The sequence below is a fragment of the Schistocerca piceifrons genome, chromosome 3 (assembly GCF_021461385.2).
Source record: "Schistocerca piceifrons isolate TAMUIC-IGC-003096 chromosome 3, iqSchPice1.1, whole genome shotgun sequence".
NCBI lineage: Eukaryota > Metazoa > Arthropoda > Insecta > Orthoptera > Acrididae > Schistocerca > Schistocerca piceifrons.
The window spans coordinates 836,797,835-836,809,103 of NC_060140.1; the positions used below are offsets into that span (position 1 = coordinate 836,797,835).

Sequence of the window (11,269 nt, forward strand, 5' to 3'; positions counted from 1 at the left end):
AAATGACTCGCGAGCATTTTGCTGATGTGAATGAATGAATCAATGAATAAACGATAACGCTACTTTAAAATCGCTAACAAATACGGTTTTCGTTACGTCACAGCCGTTAGAGATGTATTTGTAAATTTACACCAAGTATATCTGCACAAATGATCGTGAGATTAAATGATGATTCAAGAGCAAGTCAGGAACATACACTCCTGGAAATGGAAAAAAGAACACATTGACACCGGTGTGTCAGACCCACCATACTTGCTCCGGACACTGCAAGAGGGCTGTACAAGCAATGAACACACGCACGGCACAGCGGACACACCAGGAACCGCGGTGTTGGCCGTCGAATGGCGCTAGCTGCGCAGCATTTATGCACCGCCGCCATCAGTGTCAGCCAGTTTGCCGTGGCATACGAAGCTCCATCGCAGTCTTTAACACTGGTAGCATGCCGCGACAGCGTGGACGTGAACCGTATGTGCAGTTGACGGACTTGAGCGAGGGCGTATAGTGGGTATGCGGGAGGCCGGGTGGACGTACCGCCGAATTGCTCAACTCGTGGGGCGTGAGGTCTCCACAGTACATCGATGTTGTCGCCAGCGGTCGGCGGAAGGTGCACGTGCCCGTCGACCTGGGACCGGACCGCAGCGACGCACGGATGCACGCCAAGACCGTGGGATCCTACGCAGTGCCATAGGGGACCGCACCGCCACTTCCCAGCAAATTAGGGACACTGTTGCTCCTGGGGTATCGGCGAGGACCATTCGCAACCGTCTCCATGAAGCTGTGCTACGGTCCCGCACACCGTTCGGCCGTCTTCCGCTCCCGTCCCAACATCCTGCAGCCCGCCTCCAGTGGTGTCGCGACAGGCGTGAATGGAGGGACGAATGGAGACGTGTCGTCTTCAGCGATGAGAGTCGCTTCTGCCTTGGTGCCAATGATGGTCGTATGCGTGTTTGGCGCCGTGCAGGTGAGCGCCACAATCAGGACTGCATACGACCGAGGCACACAGGGCCAACACCCGGCATCATGGTGTGGGGAGCGATCTCCTACACTGGCCGTACACCACTGGTGATCGTCGAGGGGACACTGAATAGTGCACGGTACATCCAAACCGTCATCGAACCCATCGTTCTACCATTCCTAGACCGGCAAGGGAACTTGCTGTTCCAACAGGACAATGCACGTCCGCATGTATCCCGTGCCACCCAACGTTCTCTAGAAGGTGTAAGTCAACTACCCTGGCCAGCAAGATCTCCGGATCTGTCCCCCATTGAGCATGTTTGGGACTGGATGAAGCGTCGTTTCACGCGGTCTGCACGTCCAGCACGAACGCTGGTCCAACTGAGGCGCCAGGTGGAAATGGCATGGCAAGCCGTTCCACAGGACTACATCCAGCATCTCTACGATCGTCTCCATGGGAGAATAGCAGCCTGCATTGCTGCGAAAGGTGGATATACACTGTACTAGTGCCGACATTGTGCATGCTCTGTTGTCTGTGTCTATGTGCCTGTGGTTCTGTCAGTGTGATCATGTGATGTATCTGACCCCAGGAATGTGTCAATAAAGTTTCCCCTTCCTGGGACAATGAATTCACGGTGTTCTTATTTCAATTTCCAGGAGTGTATGATAACATTAGAAGATATGTTTACCCCTAAGCCATGTACCTAACTCTTTACCTTGTTCTTTGGGCCCTCTGCTACTGGAAAATAGCCACAGATCTAATTTTTCCACCAGAACAAACATAGTATGTCATTGGCATCGCATACTGCACTGAGAGAGATGACGCATTCGCTATCATACTGGACTCGCAGACAGGAGGGCAAGGGTTTAAATCTCAGGCCTCTCTCATTCAGATTTAGGCAGTCCATGGTTTCCCTAAATCGGTTAAGGCATACGTATGGCAGGTTGCTTTGAAACATGAGGCGACCAATGTCTTTCACCCTACTACCCAAAAAGCAAGTATTGTTTCTGCCTCTAATTGCCTTGTCGTCGACGAAGCAGTAAACGTTAATCTTCCCTCCATTTTGTATTCTGCTCGAGCAAGATGTAAACATCATGATTTACGCTGACGCCAAAATATTTTTTCCATTTGCTTAGTAGCATATTGGACTACCTGTGGAGCACAATATCGCAGTGATTCTGCATAGCATGGATTCATACATTTGTAGACATATGTGTAATCTGATGCATACGCACAGGTCAGATTCCCATAAATTATGGACAGCTGGTTTGCAGCCACAGATTTGGTGTCCGATTGTGTTCAAGATGTGTTAAACTGGATTCATACCATTTGAATTTGGTAACCAAAACATCAACGTGAGTTCACTCTCAAACTCCTCAAAACACTTTGCCACGAGTTTGGTCTTGGGACACGGCTAGTTATGTTGGTGATAGATGCCATCGCCGTTGGGGAAGACACTGAAGTGTATGAGGCTGCAGCCAGTCCTTCGTTTCATTTTTATTAATATTATTTTCTCATTTTTCACGTGTAATTAGAATTGTTTTTCTTTTCCTTGCTCAAGCGATGCAAGAGTTTATGTTCAGACAGAACAGAGGCGATTGCAGACGCCACAACATACCTCTAATAATGTAAACAGATTTATGTGTACAGACTAAAGTGCCGAATGAAAATTTGTGCCAAGGCCAGGATTCGAACCCAGGTCTCCTGCTTACGAGGCAGATGCACTAACCACTACGCCACTCTGGCATGATGGCTTTGCATAACTCCATGAAGTACCCTGAATGTCTCCTTCTCAATCGAAATTCCCGTTCATGCCTCAGCCCACTTGGTTGTTTCCCCTAAGCTCGAACAGTATTGCCGAGGCTCTTCAGCTATACTGGAATAGCACCTCAGCATCGAACAAAATGGGGGTTCCTGCCTGAAGTCCATGTATCGGTGGGTTAATGAAATGGAACTACATGGTTCTAGAGACCCTTTCAAATTTCATATATATATATATATATATATATATATATATATATATATATATATATATATATATATATATATATATATATACAGGGTGTTACAAAAAGGTACGGCCAAACTTTCAGGAAACAGTCCTCACACACAAATAAAGAAATCACCGCCAGTTGGCCCAATTGAAGGAAGGTAATGTTGCCTTCGGTGCTCGTGTTGACATGCGACTCATTGCTCAACAGTACTAGCATCAAGCACATCAGTACGTATCATCAACAGGTTAGTGTTCATCACGAACGTGGTTTTGCTGTCAGTGCAATGTTTACAAATGCGGAGTTGGCAGATGCCCATTTGATGTATGGATTAGCACGGGGCAATAGCCGTGCCGCGTTACGTTTGTATCGAGACAGATTTCCAGAACGAAGGTGTCCCGACAGGAAGACGTCCGAAGCAATTGATCGGCGTCTTAGGGAACACAGAACATTCCAGCCTATGACTCGCGACTGGGGAAGACCTAGAACGACGAGGACACCTGCAATGGACGAGGCAATTCTTCGTGCAGTTGGCGATAACCCTAATGTCAGCGTTAGAGAAGTTGCTGCTGTACAAGGTAACGTTGACCGCGTCACTGTATGGAGAGTGCTACGGGAGATCCAGTTGTTTCTGTACCATGTACAGCGTGTGCAGGCACTATCAACAGCTGATTACCCGGCCGCGGTGGCCGTGCGGTTCTAGGCGCTGCAGTCCGGAACCGCAGGACTGCTACGGTCGCAGGTTCGAATCCTGCCTCGGGCATGGATGTGTGTGATGTCCTTATGTTAGTTAGATTTAAGTAGTTCTAAGTTCTAGGGGACTGATGACCTAAGATGTTAAGTCCCATAGTGCTCAGAGCCATTTGAGCCATTTTGAGCAGCTGATTAGCATCCACAGGTACACTTCTGCGAATGGTTCATCCAACAATGTGTCAATTCTCATTTCAGTGTAATTGTTCTCTTTACGGATGAGGCTTCATTCCAACGTGATCAAAGTGTAAATTTTCACTATCAACATGTGTGGGCTGACGAGAATCCGCACGCAATTGTGCAATCACGTCATCAACACAGATTTTCTGTGAACGTTTGGGCAGGCATTGTTGGTGATGTCTTGATTGGACCCCATGTTCTTCCACCTACGCTCAATGGAGCACGTTATTATGATTTCATACGGGATAATCTACCTGTGCTGCTAGAACATGTGCCTTTACAAGTACGACACAACATGTGGTTCATGCACGATGGAGCTCCTGCACATTTCAGTCGAAGTGTTCGTACGCTTTTCAACAACAGATTCGATGACCGATGGATTGGTAGAGGCGGACCAATTCCGTGGCCTCCACGCTCCCCTGACCTCAACCCTCTTGACTTTTATTTATGGGGACATTTGAAAGCTCTTGTCTACGCAACCCCGGTACCAAATGTAGAGACTCTTCGTGCTCGTATTGTGGACGGCTGTGATGCAATACGCCATTCTCCAGGGCTGCATCAGCGCATCAGGGATTCCATGCGTCGGGGGGTGGATGCGTGTATCCTCGCTAACGGAGGACATTTTGTACATTTCCTGTAACAAAGTGTTTGAAGTCACGCTGGTACGATCTGTTACTGTGTGTTTCCATTCCATGATTAATGTGATTTGAAGAGAAGTGATGAAATGACCTCTAACATGGAAAGTAAGCGTTTCCGGACACATGCCCACATAACATATTTTCTTTCTTTGTGTGTGAGGAATGTTTGAAAATTTGTGTGCTGTCCTTAGGTTGGTTAGGTTTAAGTAGTTCTAAGTTCTAGGGGACTGATGACCATAGATGTTAAGTCCCATAGTGCTCAGAGCCGTTTGAACCGTTTTTTTTTTTTTTTTTTTTTTTTGAAAATTTGTAATCAGCCCTGGAGTCAAACACAGGTGTCCAGCTCATTAGTTTCATTTGAGTAATACTGATTAATGGTGTATTAGGTGTGTGGGCTGTACTAGGCTGGGAAGTCAGCAGTCACGGCGACCCATCACAGCTACTGGTGTCCTTTTAGTGGGAGGATGGAGGCCCCCTAGGGACAGACTTTCTCAGGCTCTAATGTCGCCCATTCACAGACTGACCAGTTGGCCAATCTCCCATGCTGAGCTGGTCTGCCCCCAACACGTTCGTCTTTGTGGTGTACGATTTTATAGTGGTAGGGCCCATGGTCCAGGTGTGCACACCGCTGCCTGCTAGCCCCAACCTCTACCTGCCACCCTACACTCCATCCTTTCCCTTCTGTTTCAGCACAGTGAAAACTGTCATGCAACTGTGTGCAGGTAGGGTCCATGAGAGAGTAGCAGTGTGTCCACAAAGAGTCAGGGGGTTCGGCTACCCACTCAGTGGGAGAGGGGGAAGTGAGGGTTGACCAATACGTTGGCCTGGAATGGGTAGCTTATGAGCCGTGTCGCTTCCCCGCAAACTGGACTCAGACTGAGTGGTTGGTCACCGCTCCACTATCCATTGTGCTCTGGGAGCACATGTGCGTAATATGCAGTATATTCCCACGTGCAATGTCGGGACTGTACTACACTGACTGGTTCGTTGGAGGTCACGAATTGGGCAGAGCGAGTCCATACCCGGCTCTATATCGACCTCCGTCCGTTGGCGCTGCGGCATGGAGAGAGGGAGGGTGGGTCTTCAGGAATGTCTCCTATTAGTCGTTGTGCATTTCAGCGACACATTGGTAATGTCTGTTTATCGATGTATGCTGCCGCCTTTGGTTAGGCACCACGATCTTTGGACGGTACGACATCATGGGCGTCGGCAGCATTTTTCCAGGGGAGCATTTTTCATATAAATGAGATGGGCAATTTCAAGACATAGTACACCACAAGATATAAATGTTATAGGTGGTCCAATGGTCAGGATATTAATAGGCTCTTTGCATTGTATGGCTCGAGTATAGTTCTTAAGATTGTAAATAAAGGCTCCATCTGCAACATACTTCACTTTTTGAGACGCGACATTATTTTCGTCAATATGCTGTATGGAGACAGTCAATCTGCCCAGTCATATTATCCTTTGTTTCTAAAATTATACTGATCTATTTGCTAAAATATGCATTTCATAGAGATACGCTGTAACACTGAAGTGACACTGATCATAAACGCGCTAAAATGGAATGATAGTATGGCATTGGAGGTTGGTAGTCCTCACGTGGGGAAGTTCGGCTCCTGAGTTGCAACTGTTTTCAGTTGACGCCACACTATGTGACTTGCATCATCGATGCTGATGAAATGATAGCCACTTTTTTAATATTAGCCTTTTTTTCTAATGATAAAACAAATAAAAACTTCTATTGTGTGAAAATGAGACGATCTTCTTTATAAAATAAAGTATTTCTGTAAAACGTGAATGTTGGACGTTTAACATAAATGGTGTAACAATAATAAAGAAAAAGGAAAACTGCTTCCTTCAGCACGAAACACTAAGGGACCACGCCCCTCTTTCGCGGCGCGTTCTTCGCCAATTCTGTTGTACCTCGATTTGGAACTGGTTACGGCTTCACATATGGTGGTGGATCCTCTTCTCCACTGTCCTGGTCTTTTCTTGTTCACAATTCTTACATGCAATAGTTACAACCTCCTACCCAGTACATCCCAACTGGATGGGGCATCAGGCAAGGCACTCCCTAAAAAATTACTGTAATGTGATCGATATGTCGGATTTTGCATGATCTGTGAGTGACACTCTTGTAGTAAGCCCCAAACCTCTAGCACATTCTTACTGGCTTCTCAGAAGATGTAAAGTAGAATCATACCCTGGTTCCAAGTAACTTTGTTGGTCTTTGATTGGGGAAAATATGTCATATCTGGGAGAAATTGTATCCGTGGTTCTATTGTTTGGGGCACCTCCAGAAGGAGGAAGGCGATCATTTTTTGGACCAAACATCACATTCCCACCAATGGCCTGCAAATAAAACTATGTTCGTGTGGACACAGTGGCGTATCCTTATGTGATTTTATGTAACCTGGAACGAGTAACATATTTCCCATTTACTACCTGATATCACAATGCACGCGTCCCCATGTCAACGTGTGCATACTGCACTGTACGCCATACCACTGAACATGTCGCTGTTGGTTTCCACCTCTCTATGGCATTGTTCTGCCTCTTCGTGTCAAGATGTGATATATTTCAACCGCCGTTGCCGTCCTGGTAGTCAGTAGTTCCATATGTACGTAACTGTGTTGCATGTGGGCAAGCTATGGTGAGATGTGAGCCACTGGTCCCGGTGTCAGACGAGAAGATGGAGTCAGTTCGTCTATAAAGGTCTCTGTCAAACTTGTGATATATATCATGTGCCGTTACAATCCTGGTAGTTGGTGGGTCCATATGTACATAACTGTGTTCCATGTGGGCAAGCGATGGTGAGATATGAGGCACTGCTTCTGGTGCCAGACGAGAAGGTAGAGCCAGTTCATCTATCAAGGTGACTGCCAGACATGCGATATATTTCACGTGCAGTTGCCATCCTAGTAGTAGTTAGTTCACACGACTGTGTTCCATGTGGGCAAGCGATGGTGAGATGTGAGCCACTGTTTCCGGTGGCAGACGAGAAGACTGAGTAATTTCGTCTATCAAGGTGTCTGTCAGACTTGCGACATATATCAAGTGCCGTTGCCATCCCGGTACTCGGTAGTTCGACATGTACATAACTGTGCCATGTAAGCAAGCGATGGTAAGATATGAGCAACTGCTTCTGGTGCTAGGCGAGAAGATGGGGCCCGTCCGTCTATCAAGGTGTATGTCAGACTTGCGACTTATATCATGTGCCATTGCTATCCTGGTAGTCAGTAGTTCCATATGTACATAACTGATTTCCATGTGGGCAAGCGATGTTGAGATGTGAGCCACTGCTACTGGTGCCAGACGAGAAGATGGAGCCAGTTTGTCTATCAAGGTGTCCGTCAGACATGCGATATATGTCATGTGCCGCATCCGTCCTGGTAGTTGGTAGATCCGATAGTACATACCTGTGTTCCATGTGGGCGAGTGATGGTGAAATGTGAGCTGCGGTTACCCTTGACGCTGCATGACAGACAGCAGCGCCTGCGATGGTGTACTCAACGACGAACCTGGGTGCAAGAATTGCAAAACGTCATTTTTTTGGATGAATCCAGGTTCTGTTTACAGCATCATCATGGTCGCATCCGTGTTTGGCGACATCGTGGTGAACGCACATTGGAAGCGTGTATTCGTCATTGCCATACTGGCGTATCACGCGGCGTGATGGTATGGGGTGCCATTGGTTACACGTCTCGGTCACCTCTTGTTCGCATTGACGGCACTTTGAACAGTGGACCTTACATTTCAGATGTGTTACGACCTGTGGCTATACCCTTCATTCGATCCTTGCGAAACTCTACATTTCTGCAGGATAATGCTGACCGCATGTTGCAGGTCCTGTACAGGTCTTTCTGGATACAGAAAATGTTCGACTGCTGCCCTGGCCAGCACATTCTCCAGATCTCTCACCAATTGAAAACGTCTGGTCAATGGTGGCCGAGCAACTGGCTCGTCACAATACGCCAGTCACTACTCTTGATGAACTGTGGTCTCGTGTTGAAGCCGCATGGGCAGCTGTACCTGTAAACGCCATCCAAGCTCTGTTTGACTCAATGCCCAGGCGTATCAAGGCCGTTATTACTGCCAGAGGTGGTTGTTCTGGGTACTGATTTCTCAGGATCAGTGCACCCAAATTGCGTGAAAATGTAATCACATGTCAGTTCTAGTATAATATATTTGTCCAATGAATACCCGTTTATCTTCTGCATTTCTTCTTGATGTAGCAATTTTAATGGCCAATAGTGTAAATCTCTCAAACATGACGTGGGTAAAATAGTCAGTAGTTGTGACGGTGAGCGGTGTATTTTGCCTGCTCGGAGGCGTGGTCATTATCACTTCCTCTCTCCCCCTGGGGAGCTGACGTAGCTGTGGGGAGGCGGATGGTTCCTGCGGAGCGGAAGTCCGGCCAGCTGCTTTCAGAGCCTTCCAGAGCAGAGCACAGTAGTCCTGCGGTGCTGGGCTCGCAGCGGGCAGCAGAAAGCCACGGCAGTAGCAGCACCAGCAGCGGGGCTTTGTTCTGGCGCTCTTTTGTTCGGTCCGCCACTGGAGTGCCAGCGTTATCGATTGTCGTAACCGTGGTTTGTAAACAGCGTCCGGCGCCACTCCAGCGCACTCCAGCCCACGTGCCGTGCTGCCAAGCGGGCATCAGTCGATTAGCCAGATTAGTGCCGGTTTAAAGAGACCGAGTGCACTTTCCTCCGCCAGTACTGTTGAATTGTAGCCTAGACTTTGACAAACTTCTTCTGTTTTCTGTGTTTGTTTCGACACGGGCAGCCGTTACGATTAAAATACTCAAACTGCCTCGGCTTGCTACAATTGAATTGATATAAAGCTGTGTTGTATAACGATAACTTTGGCTTTGGGAAAGCTAAAGCCACCAGAGAGGCAATTCTGACCTTGCGGATGACAATGGAAGGAAGACTAAAGAAAAATTAAGAGACGTTCATAGGCTTTGCCGACCTGGAAAAAGCGTTCGAAAATATAAAATGCTGCAAGATGTTCGAACTTCTGAGAAAAATAGGAGTAAGCTAAAGGGAGAGACGGGCAATGTACAATATGTACAAGAGACAAGAGGGAATAATAAGAGTGTACGAAGCGCTCGGATTAAAAAGGATGTAAGAGAAGGATGAAGTCTTTCGCTGATGACATTGCTATCCTGAGTGAAAATGAAGAAGAATTGCAGGATGTGCTGAATGGATTGAACAGTCTAAGTAGTACAGGATACGCATTGAGAGTAAATCGAAGAAAGACGAAAGTAATGAGTAGTAGCAGAAATGAGAGCAGTGAGAGACTTAACATCACGATTGATGGTCACGAAGTAGATGAAGTTAAGAAATTCTACTACCGAGGGAGCAAAATAACCAATTAGGGACGGAGCAAGGAGGACATCAAAAGCAGGCTAGCACTAGCGAAAAGGGGATTCCTGGCCAAGAGAAGTCTACTAGGCCTTAATTAGAGGAAGAAATTTCTGTGAATGTACGTTGGGAACACAGCATTGTATGGTAGTGTAACATGGAATGTGGGAAAACCGGAACAGAAGCGTTTGTGGTGTAGTGCTACAGGTGAATGTTGAAAATTGGCCGGCCGGAGTGGCCGTGCGGTTCTAGGCGCTACAGTCTGGAATCGAGCGACCGCTACGGTCGCAGGTTCGAATCCTGCCTCGGGCATGGATGTGTGCGGCGTCCTTAGGTTAGTTAGGTTTAATTAGTTCTAAGTTCTAGGCGACTGATGACCTCAGAAGTTAAGTCGCAAAGTGCTCAGAGCCATTTTTTGTTGAAAATTGGGTGGGCTGATAAGGTAAGGAATGAGGAGGTTCTGCGCAGAATCGGAGAGGAAAGGAATATGTGGAAAACACTGACAAGGAGAAGGGACAGGATGATAGGACATATACACTCTAACCAGCCAAACCATTATGTATGACAACTTCCTGAACAGCCTGTTGCTCCACCTTTGGAACCAACGCAGAAGTTTTCCAGCATGGGATGAATTCGCCAAGTGCTTGATAGAAGTCTGGAGGTATGTCTCACCAGACTTCTACACACAGGTCACGTGATTCCGTGAATTATGGACTAGTGATTTTTGGGAATATGGCTGGTGTTCGGTAGCGTCCCACGTGTGTTCCAGTGAATTTCGTGGGAAAGACGTTGAGCTGACTATCATGATGTTTAAACCACTGTAGCACGATTCTGGCGTTGTCACAGAGACAGTTCACTGGAAAATGCCACCGCTGTCGAGAATACATCAAGTACGACTTGATGCAGGTGATCCGCAATAAATTTCACGTAATTACAGTTTTGACCATTCTTTAAATTACTACCACAGGTCTCATGGAAGCCCGGATGAAAGTTTCCCATAGCGCAATACTGCCCGCACCAGCTTACGTCCATGGTGTGGTGCATGTCTCGAGAATTCTTTCACCCGGATGACAGCGTATCTGGACAAACGACCTAGTTTAATAAGAAACGTGATTCATCCGACGGGGCGACACGGTTCTACTGATCTACAGTCCAGTCTCGATGATCCCCGGCTCACTTCATTTGTTATTGATGATGCCGTTGCGTCAAGATGTGAACAGGTGGGTGTCGTCTGCTGCGGCTCCCCTGTTCAGCAGTGTGTTTTACAGAGTGGACAATCCTGCGACCTCCATGTTCTGTGATGTGACGTAAACGTCCAACACCTTGTCACTAGTGATTTCACCATCCTTCGACCATTTTACATAGAATACATGAAATGTATTCGCA

General features: G+C 47.1%; 1 non-coding gene across 1 annotated transcript; it reads right to left on the reverse strand.

Annotated features, from left to right (window-relative positions):
* Nucleotides 1-2,629: 2,629 nt before the first annotated feature.
* Nucleotides 2,630-2,701, reverse strand: Trnat-cgu. Its single transcript has one exon. It is a non-coding gene; the product is annotated as a tRNA-Thr (tRNA).
* Nucleotides 2,702-11,269: the final 8,568 nt, after the last annotated feature.